Raw genomic sequence first — 11,213 nt, forward strand, 5'->3', positions numbered from 1 at the left:
CATTACAATTAAGAAAGTTGCTGCTTATCTGCAAAATACTGAATTAAAGCAATAACCAATCTTATGCAATTCAACAAACACCGCCCACTTTACCTTTTTATCATCAGTCCCTGTCTGCAGTTTGAAACATCTTCATTGGGCTTACCTCTAAAAATTGTCTACGAAACATCTGTGAACTTTTCTTAACTGGTTTTGCGGATTATTTCCAGTCTCAAAAGGAATAACAAATATATGTGGTTCTATGCCACATACAGTAAATACTTACCTTTCTAGGTAGGTTACAAAAGGGAAGTAATGCAGAAGGTAGGCAGTCTAAACATAAATGAGTGTGTCAACATGGTGTTTTGGCACTGGAGTGTTTATTACTCCAATCATGTGCGCTAATAATGAATGAAAAGGCACATAAGTAGGAATACTTTATTTTGACACAGAAGCTATGGCCAACGTGTGTGTGTTGCCATTACGCTCGTAAGTGAAGTGCAGACTTGTGAGTACACTGTTGAGCCAGTAGCACACGGAGCAGTCAACTTGGGCCAGGGAATGCCGTGCTTTGAAAGGTGGGCAGCTGTTGTGATCTCTCGGCTAGTATCAGTCACGTGCAGGATCGGCTGTCATGGGGAGAAAAAACAAAAGAATGCAAGCTCAGAACAATAACAAAACACCCAGAGAAACTCAGAGACGTACCAAATTTAAATAAAAAGATAACAGGACTGCAGACTATGCAGCAGCTCATATATTCTAATAGTGGATTTGCATATGGTCACTACACCCTCAAAAAGGAAAGAAGCACAAATTCTGAATTCATGACTTGTCAAAGGAACCAGACAAAAAGAAAAGTGTGCACCCTGTAGCATAGCTCAAGAATGAGAAAAGCCAAAACAGCGAAAAGGTTACCCTAAGTAAGGCCAGTACTAGTGCTCTCTGCATGCGTGTGACAATGTATCACTGCAGTGCACATGCACAGCAGAAATGGACACCATGGGTGGTATAGAACTGATATGAAGTTATCAACACTGGCCGCAGACACCAGAACAGACAGCTGATTGTGCTTTGGTATAACGCAAGCGTGCGGGCTTTGGTAGGTTGTGAAGCATATAAATAAACATTGAGACATCTTGAAAACCATGTGCGCACATTTTCATTTGCTGCTGAATCCAAGAAGTTTCGCTTGCACTGTTCATTAGACGACATGCGTTGCTCTCGGATTGTAGCGTTTGTTGACTACACAGCATGATTCCAGAATTGTGACTGACTCAGCTGTGAACATTTCATTTTTCTAAACGTGCGAAATCCTTCCTATGGGCTGTGAAAAAGAATGAGGAACTGTTACACCGAAATGTAGTTGCTCGCCCTCTGTAACGCACATGATGGCAGCCATAAGTCATTTTGTGCCAAACAGTAATTTCCATACAAGTAACAAAAAGTTATCAAACTATGTGACAGGACCATAGCTATTTACTTTGAGGGTGGCCACAGCAAACAGGCAACAACCACAAGATGGCCAAATCCCTCACCGAACTACAGCACCACAACAGTTGCTACAATGCTAGCATCATAAAACCTCTGGCTGTCTTTGATATATGGTCCTCATCACAAATACACCAGTTCATGTTGTTAAGGAGGCTGTCCATGAGCATCATACTTCTCAAAGCAGCTAAAAAATATTGCAAACAGAGACCAACACTTGACTTTAAGTGCAGTAGCAGCACTACTAACATTCAGTGTGTTAATGGAGTATAGACACCCTGAAACAGATAAGACAAAAATTCAATTATAAATTATTTAGCGGTTGAAGATAAAAACCAGGTGATGATCTGCACAGAGTTGTTTTGCATGTCGTTAACAAGCAGAATGCGACCAAAATTAGGTGCATATGCTCCTGTAAGATGAAGTGCTGCACTGGCCTAGCCCAAGCAGTGCGAGTACCTCCAGTCAAAACGCTTTCAAGTGCCATCATCCATGAGATGGTTGCTCAATAGCAAACGGAACTTTCATAATGCAGCGTTCCTTATCTTCGGCCAGCATTTTTCACTCTTCCCAATGGATGCAACCCTCCCCAAAACTCCAAATTAAAGACATCAATTCAGTCATGCAGAATTGTCAATAATGACCTGAACCACAAACCAAGAGGTGGAAGCAGGCTCGAGCACTTTGAAGCTATAAAACGGAAGTTTTGAAGCATTCAAATTGTTTTGGAGCACGTTCTAAAGTCAAATGATTTTATTAGCTGAATTTTTTATAACTGACGTACCAAAATAACCTATTTGATTCCTTTTTATTCAAAGATCAATGCATTGGTGAAAATACAAGACTAACAGCCAAAACATGTACAGATGTTTAAAATAACACAAATGATCTTAGCAACAATTTGGAACAAAATAGCAGAAAATGCAATGCTTGTTTCTATACTTGATGCCCGAACGATAAGTTTGACTAAAAACATGACTCTTTTAGCTTGAGAAATGTGGACTATACCACTATGATGTGCTCAAGCACCACTAGACTAGTTCGGAGTTCACATCAATAAGCAGCACATTTCCACTCCCTCTCTTGTGCATATAATTTTTTTCATCCCATGCCTGTTCTGATAAAATTTCCAAGGCACTGGTCAGTAATCCCTTCAGTAAGGATAGACTGCCCTCAAGGATAGCCCTTTCCTCCTTCAGATGCCATACTCCATGGCTTTCTGTCAGTGGCTTCTCATGTTTTCGCTTGAGTGGCACCGGAGCTTCCTTAATTTTAACATGTTAATGATAGGCCCCCCATGCCTGCCCAACACTTGACATTTCTAATGATTGACACCTTCATGGTGTCACACCCATAATACTGCCGCGAAACCTTCAAAACAGTATTTGTTGTATTTTTAACAGCCGCCGGCATACACGCTTATCACTCTGATTCTAGACCGCGTATCAGTTCCGTAATCTTTGTTTGTTAATGCTCGATGTCGCCAGTCACACCTTTATCAGTTTTGTTGTAGCGAAAGATGCACCGAGATCTGTCTCGAAGGTTCCGGCCGCTTCTGCTTAAGGGGGGACATGGCTCTTGAAATTATTTTCCAATTTTTGACCAAATTTGATAAAACCTAGCATTCTCATTCAGTTTCTTGTACTGATTTCAAACATGCAGCCATTTTTCCAACTGGCCAATTAGTTCAAGAAATAATGAAATTAATTATTCATAATTTGCAGAAACAATGAAAAAATAACAGCACTACAAAAAAATTCACATGGACACTTTGCTAGGTACTAGAAAGCGTAATGAATACAATGTTAGGAGCATTTGTTTTTTTAACAAATATTAGCGATGTTATAGCAGTTCAAAGTTTTCAATTTTGCTCTAAATCAGACAGGAAGGCACTCACATTTGGAGCAGTGAATTCTGAACTGCTATAACATCGCTAATATTTGTTATACAAAAGTGCGCGTAACATTGTATTCGTTATGCTTTCTAGTACCTAGCAAAGTGTTCATGTGAATTTTTTGTAGTGTGGTTATTTTTTCATTGTTCCCACAAATTATGAACAATTTCATTTTATCTTTTGAACTAATTGGCCAATTGGAAACATAATTATATATTTGAAATCAGTGCAAGAAACTATATCAGAATACCAGGTTTTATCAAATTTGTTGAAAAACGCAGGAAAAATAGCTTCAAGAGCCATGTCCCCTGTTAAGGATGGCGACAACGAGACGAGCGCGAGAGCTGCCGCTTTCAACTATTGTGACAAGAATTCCCCACCGGAAAGGAACGCGGGGTGTTTGGCCAGATGGCGACAGCAGCCCAAGTCGGGCCATCGGGAAACAAAAAAAGGTTCAAGTGAATCCTGGCGTCTTCCCGCCTGGGTCAGTACCCTCAAGCCGGCCACGCGGTCATCCCCTTAGTCTGGCCGACAGCGCGCAACGGCCCTTGCAATGCAGACGGTGTGGCCCAGATTAAAAGGTGCCGAGCTCCTCACTAGTAATCTACACTACGCTTTTCCAATTCGTCTTGCCGACGGCGCGCAGTGGCGCGTTCGACATGGTTCGACGCAGGAGTGCCCCCGACAATGGGACGCAGACAGACGCCGATCGACGCAGGTGTGTGCCAGACTGTGAGACGCCGGCAGTCAGTGAGCTCCTCGTGTGCTGCCCTTTACACTGTCACAGCGGCTTCCTCCTTCCCCACCAAGTCTAAACTTTCGAGGGGGCCTCGGGGGGGAAGTAATCGGACTTCTTGTGAGGAGGCTTTAATATTTAGACACCGCGTGCAGCAAGATATAACTGATTAAAATCTCGAGGAAACCCAAAGTAGCCAATTGGAGGCGTATGTAGTCTTCACGCCATGCCAAAACGGCCGTTCGTCAAGCGTACGTATCACTTCCGTCAAAGAAAGAGAAAGCCAATATTCTCGAATTAATGTATCTGTGAACTGGAGGCGACGGTGGTAGAAGAAAGACAAGAAGCTCAGGCAGCGTGTCCGCCCTGTGGTGTGCAAGAGGTGCTGTTATATCATAGCTATATTTATCGCACCGCCGCCAGGGCCGGCATGTGTTCTGGCTGCAATGCTCTTCGCTGATTCTGCATGTAGAAGGTCCCCCCCGCCTCCAATTTCCCCTTTCGAGAAAGATGGCGCCATTGCGGCAGCAAGACTGTATCTGTGGCTGAGGCGTCCCGAGTGTTGAACAGCAACCTTGGAAAAGGCCACATCTCATAAAGCGTTCAGACGTTGGCCCTTCCCAGTGGTTTGTATGAGGTTTCCAGTTCCTAGTCTCCAGTGGTATACAAAACTGATCATATGCGGAAGCACCTTATCGCAGACCAGACTGTCTGTGCTCGCTGATAGCTGAAACAGCCTCATCCAGCGCTACTCTAATTTATTAGGCGAACGCCACGCTGCACCACACTAGAGTAACCCGCACATGGCATTTTACGCTTTAAAACATGCAAGAGTGGTGTCTGACCGCTGCTCTTCAGTCACAGAGGGGAGTAATTTCATATATTCGTTTGAATCGTTCAATGTGGCCGGCGCATGTCTAATTGTGTACGACATTAATTGACTCATTTAAACATTGCTCATTCAAGATTTATCTTATTTCAACGTCAAGAAGATTTCTAAACTCTATCAAGCCTTTGCGGCTATTTCTGTTATGAGACGTTCCAATCAACAGCTCAAAATGAAAACCATACCTACGTTTGGTTTTGAATTTTCTCAAAAAAAAAAAAAAAACAAAAAAAAAGCACATGACATCAAAAAAACAAAAGAGCTATGCCTGGAGTAATGGTCCCAATGGTCCCAAACTGGCTCAAGGTATGAGGACGCCGTAGCACAGGCATTCGGATCACTTCGGCCACATGGGGTTCTTCAATGAAACTGTCATCTATAAGCATATGCCTGCCATGCTTTCAGCTCCGACCGAAATGCTGTCTCCCAATTAGGATCAGACTAGGGTATACCAGCTCAGTACTCGAGAGCTTTAATGACTAAGCCACCGCGGTGCCGTAATAAGTAAATAAATAAGCTATGAAGATTAAACCTTTTTCTCGGAGCGTACTATGGTTATTTCATCCGTTTCGCTGCTGCGATGCCACGGATGTGTATTTTACTCTGACAAAGTGACTATAAATCGGACATCGGCTCTCTGTGTACAAGCCCGAATCCGGATTGGGCCCGCACGTTTAAGCCCACCCCGGGTCCAGCAAATATGTTCATGAGTTGGCCCAGACGGCCCGTGGGCTGAGCTGCACCCGGCTTTTGGGCCGGCCCATGCCCACGCAGTGTCGTGTGAAGCACGTGCTACCTTCACCTGACACTTCTACACAAGGTTTGACGATCTTCTATTTTTTCAGTTCCTGGGGCTGCCTTTCAGTGGGTTGCTTTCTACTTTTCTAAGTCTGAAAGGTAGGCAAGGCCGGCAGGGAATATCGTGGGGACTGCTTCCTTTGCTAGCAACGCGCAACACTTTGCAGCTCATGCCCATTTAACTCTGTCATCTATGTTTTGGACACAAACCTGGGCTCCAAATGCCCCTCACAAACAGTGACTGTATAGATCGGTCCTATCTTGGTATGCCGGCCGCCATAGCTGAAGCTGTTCGACATCTTTTCGCACCGAAAAAAGCTGACATTTTTCATTGCAGAATACGCAGCCTGTATCGCAGTGGAGAACAATGCACCTTTTTCCACATTACATTACAACTTAGAATATACCATGATCGAAGAAAGGCGTGGAGCGGGGGCGTCAGCGAAAGTTGAGAACTGACTCATTCCTTGCGGCAACCAGCGAACCCGCGGCCACCAACAGTCAACGCAGTCTCTCTGAAGCCTACAGAAATCAGCGCATCGGTATCGCCACTTACTGTTCAGTGCGGAGCAGCCCGCTCACGCACTTCTATTCTAACACCATGATGCGGAGGTTGTGGGTCCGGGCCGACCAGTGGCATATGGTAGTTTTTTGCTTGACATTTACCTTAGACAAACTCATTATGAAATATCCATTGATAGCCACGCCATTATGGGCATCGGTCTCAAACTCATATTGCTACGTGGGCCGCATTGACAAAGCCTTTTCTCTCATGATCCAGGAGCCAGAAAATAACGAAACAATAGGAAACAAAGTACTATAAATAACGATAAAATGAACAAAAATAAGCAAAATTTCTTTTTTCCAGACCAAGCCCTTCGATTATTGCAAAAGAAAAGCAACGTGTGCTCCTTTCCGCTTGAATGCCGGACAAAAGCAGCTTCAGGATCGCTAGGAGAGAGGTACTGAAATGACATACCTGTTAATAAATACCACACTTATAATCCTCAGCAAGAAAAAAAAAGCACACTTGGAAATAAAAGAAAAGGCAGGATGTCCGGCTCCTTGCTTTTGAAGGCATAGTGATGTCAAATGAAAGTTCATGCAGATTAAGTGGTCAACGCCTTTTCAAAAATGAATGCGTACTAACTAGGTACTAAGTCTGAGCTTATTTTAGTTCGAAATTAGGGCTGGTGGTAATGCTTTCAAAACGTCGGCTGAAAATTGAGCTGGGCAGACTGCATCACGCAGCTCGCTGGCCGTGCTCCAAGACCCCTGGCATAAAAGGAACATCTCTGATGAGCGGAAAGAGACTGCCCAGCGCTGCTGCGCCAGAAGATGCAGGAGATGACAAAGCAAGTGAGTGCGAGGGTGTGCTCACAATTCTTGCTGGTACAGTGAGCCTCATTTGCTAGGCTGCTTTGATTAATGTGAAGCAACCCTGCCACAATCGGATGGTAGGCATATCGGTGCCCGGAGAAGCTGTCACTGTTTTTAGCTGCTCAACGGCCCTGATAGTAACCAAATAAATAAATAAATAAATAAAGTTCTTGCAGCAACTTTGTCACACGCACAAAAAAGCGACAACCAATCTGTGCAGGAATACCATTCGTTAAAGAAGGCAGCTTTGCTAGTTTCTCACAGCGAATCGAGAAGACAATATAGCGTGGTTTGATCTTCCATCTCGTGCAAACATTTGTTTGTTTTTGGAGCTAGTCTGGTTTTCTTAGTCTGAATCAACTGTTACATTGCACACTGTTTGCGATGCATTAATTGCAGCTGAGAAAGAAAGGCTGCGAACTACAAGCTGGACACCGCAGCTGCAGGGATGCTTGCTTGTTCGATTCATTCATGCACCCTATGCAAACTGGTGACCTGCGCCATGTTCCCCATGTAAAAGTTAAAACAAATGACCAGTCCCGGTGGCACAGCAATTGTTTTGAAATTAAGCACAAGGCTCACCTTGTGGCGTTGGAGCATAGGCTGCCTCCGCCTTTCATAGTCCCATTTGTTCAGCCTCAGCAACCAGCAAGCCCATGCTAGACTCCAAAACACATATCAGGAAGGTCCCTGCGTACCAAATATTAGACGTCAGCTTATAAGCGATGTTTACACACACAAAAGAAATTAAGACAAGTATGTACATGTTGATGCACTTTAAACACAAGGCGAAATTGCTTACCTCACCGTAATTAGAAAGTGGCCCTGCATACACTTGACAGTGCGCAGTCATAAAATGAGGTATGAAATCATTATTCTACCCCGCGTCATAGCAATGAGGGTCACACAAAGGGTCACGTCGCACAAATGGTTAGTACGTCGTGATGCACCGAAACAAAAGCTTCCCACACAGGCCTGTATGATCCTCGCCTTTCCTGCTTCTACGCGTTGTTTTGTCATGTCCTAGTATCTCCTTAGGTCCCTCCATCACCTCAAAGACGTTACAATCATTAACTATTCATCCAGACCGCTGAGGAAAGCTTACCCAAGTTTCCCGCCGTTTTCAGGCGCACGCAAGACTGGTAGTCAGGCGTGTTTTACATGACTGAGACTTTCGTGCGGTTGGCCTAATAAACGGTATTTAACCGTATGTTCCTTGGTGTCGAACTACGTTGAGCTTTCGATTGAAACTTTCTATAATACACCTTTGGGCCGTTCGGGCCCACTGCCGGCCAAGCAGGCTCAATGGTCGTCAACAGAACATTCGGGCGCAGGGAAGTTGAAAACTAAATGTAGAGTTCCAGACAGCGGGCAATGACTCAATACATGCATACTGAAATATCTAAAAAATAGAAAAGATTGCTCACGTACCGTACAACACGAGAGCGCACGGCTGGCACGGCGACGCAGCTCCCACGGCTCCGACGACCAGCCATTCTGCTACTAAAAACAACCACCTACCCACAAAACAATAGCCGGACGTGACGTTTTTCTTAAACCGGATAAGACGTCATGGGTTGCAGGAAGCATTTCGCTGCTGCAACCGGGTCGCAGCAGACGGCGCCATATCATAGAGGATAAGATTCATTCACGCGTAGCAAGCGGAATGTGGCCGCGTTCGACGTGCATATAGCCATGAGCCTGTATATAGACGTCCGCCGTATCTTTACGAGAATCGAATGGGTAGGTCGGACGTACCTTTAGACACTTCGTTTTCTATTACTAGATCACTTACCGGCTTGTAGCGGCGCACTGCAGGAGGGGAGCCAGGCGCTCCGGGGTGACCACGGATGGTTCAAGTGCATCGCTGCATGAAGAGAAACAGCAGGTTTCGGTTGACCAGGAACGCTGCAGCGAAGAGACGATCCCGGCTCCTTCTCTAGGCTCCAATCAGAAAGGCTCCGCAACTGTGCTGGTAGGCATCCACAGCTGAGCACAGCGTTGCGCAAGTTAGGAGCCGGATGAGATGATGTCGCGATGCCTGAGAACGGAGGACAGAATAGCATGACGTGGATCGCTGTCTAGCCACGTCTAGCGCAGAACGTATTCCAGAGTACGCGCATCGCGTGAAGCGCGAGAGTAAAACTGGCCACAGACCTATTCGTTGTTCTCTTCTTCCCGGTTAGTGATAGTGTGTCCAGAAGCTGACCCTGCGCTCGGTATGCACGTCAGTTTCATTCCTGGTGCTTTTTTTTTTTTTTTTAGAGCCTTTTGCTCATGGGCCGGAGAGCTACCGAGTGCAGAACTACAACTTTTGGCCAAAACTAATGCAAAGATAAGCGTTGTTCTACCGTAAATAATATCCTAAGATTGAATATTGTGACTATAAATTGCAAAAAGAGAGGGAAACAGCATGTCAGTGTGATATTTATCCAATATAAGCGAGGACTCTTTCTCCTATTGGCTTAGTTTTGAGCAGCACAAATACCAATATTTCGCACTGAATAGGCAAACTTTGAAACAGAAAAACGTTATAAAAATATTTATGGTTGTGCAATCACTTAAGGAAGTTTTTAGTGGCATTTCGGGAAACAAAAATCATTTATTGGCGACATCTGCTTTTGCGCCTTCGCTACTATGGCTTTCGCGGTCTATGTACGCACCTTCAGATGATGATGATGATGACGAAAAAGAAATATCGCAGTAACACCACTCTACGTACCCGAGAAAAACCGACTGTCCCGCAACAAGTAGCACACCGGCCCATGATTCTTAGCGCGCCCATAGTGGCTAGGGTGCCTCGATGTAGCGCGCCGCCGTACAGGGTGGAGACACCGCCTTCGACGGCGCCATGTTGGGGCAAGACCAGATACGGCGGGCTATGGAGCCGCGGCCCGATTTCTTATTCAGCACGCGCTTGCGCTAGCAGGCTCGGCTGTGTACCGTTTTTACACACATACTCGCAATCCTGCGCGCTTTTCTGCTCGAAAAAAAAAAAAATGTGAAAGCAACTACTGCTTGCTAGCATGCGTAGTTTAAGAGGAAATGATCAAATTGCAGATGGTAAGCATTTACTCTTTCGCCGTCTCGGATGATCAAATGCGGCTATTTTGACGACTGGCTGTTTTATAAAGCAATGCATTTTGCACTGCCAGACATGAATGAGTTTATGAGGTGCATAACATTCAGTTGCGTCTATTGCTATAGATCAACAACCATGTGTACGTTTCGGGGAGCCGTATATCGAAAATAATTTGTATCGCAATGGCCCATCGTAAACCGTAGAAAAAAGACGGCAAAAAAAAAAAAAAAAAAAAAACGATGCGTAAATCAACCTTTGACACGTGTCGCATGCTGATGCACAAGGCATTTTATTCCAAAACAATCCTCTTTAATAGTTTGAAGCTGATTTTGGATGCATGCCTAGGAGACAGCTTTTTAATAAAAGTTGGCGCCAGCTACAGTTTTGCTACCGTACCCATCATTCGATTTTTCTGGCTGACTTAGCCAACTGAAGTAAATGCTCAAGCGCATCGTTCCAAACCGCTCTAACAGTCTGTCCATAAGCTTGGGGTATTCCGCGTAATCAACCACTGGAATCGGAACGGCTTGTTCGATAAAGCATTATAGGATTTTACTCGACTCTTCAAATGGAAGATGTCGTTTTGTTCCGATAAATTTTTACACGCAATCAAACAATGTAGGGACAGCTGTTGACTTGAGGAGCCACCGTCCATACAGTGTGTTTGCCCTCGAACTGGCGCTGAAATGAGATAGGCGACGAAACAGTCATTTTGCGTATTTTTTAGTGTGCGCGCGCAAATGAATGAAATCATAAAAACATTATGGAAGCAATGTGATATTTACATGTACGATCGCAAAACTTTTCCATGGATGCCAAACAAGCGACAGCACTAATTCGGGTGTCAGGCGGTCAAATTTAGCTTGGGAAAACAGGGTGTGAACATCGCTTCGCGATGCGTAATTATTATACAGGGAAGGAAAAGCTGCATTCGGGATGAACTTTTGTACTGCGCAAGAACCTTGCTTCC

At 44.7% G+C, this 11,213-nt stretch overlaps 1 long non-coding RNA gene across 1 annotated transcript; it reads right to left on the minus strand.

The window, feature by feature from the left end:
- Positions 1 to 398: 398 nt before the first annotated feature.
- LOC146205491 (uncharacterized) lies at positions 399 to 8,750 on the minus strand. The gene is made up of 3 exons (XR_014704196.1): positions 8,593 to 8,750; positions 7,744 to 7,851; positions 399 to 608 (listed from the first exon to the last, which is right to left on the minus strand). It is a non-coding gene; the product is annotated as an uncharacterized LOC146205491 (long non-coding RNA).
- Between the last annotated feature and the right edge of the window lie 2,463 nt (positions 8,751 to 11,213).

This window comes from Amblyomma maculatum, chromosome 1 (assembly GCF_055883805.1).
Source record: "Amblyomma maculatum isolate TAMU_Amacu chromosome 1, ASM5588380v1, whole genome shotgun sequence".
NCBI classification, from domain to species: domain Eukaryota; kingdom Metazoa; phylum Arthropoda; class Arachnida; order Ixodida; family Ixodidae; genus Amblyomma; species Amblyomma maculatum.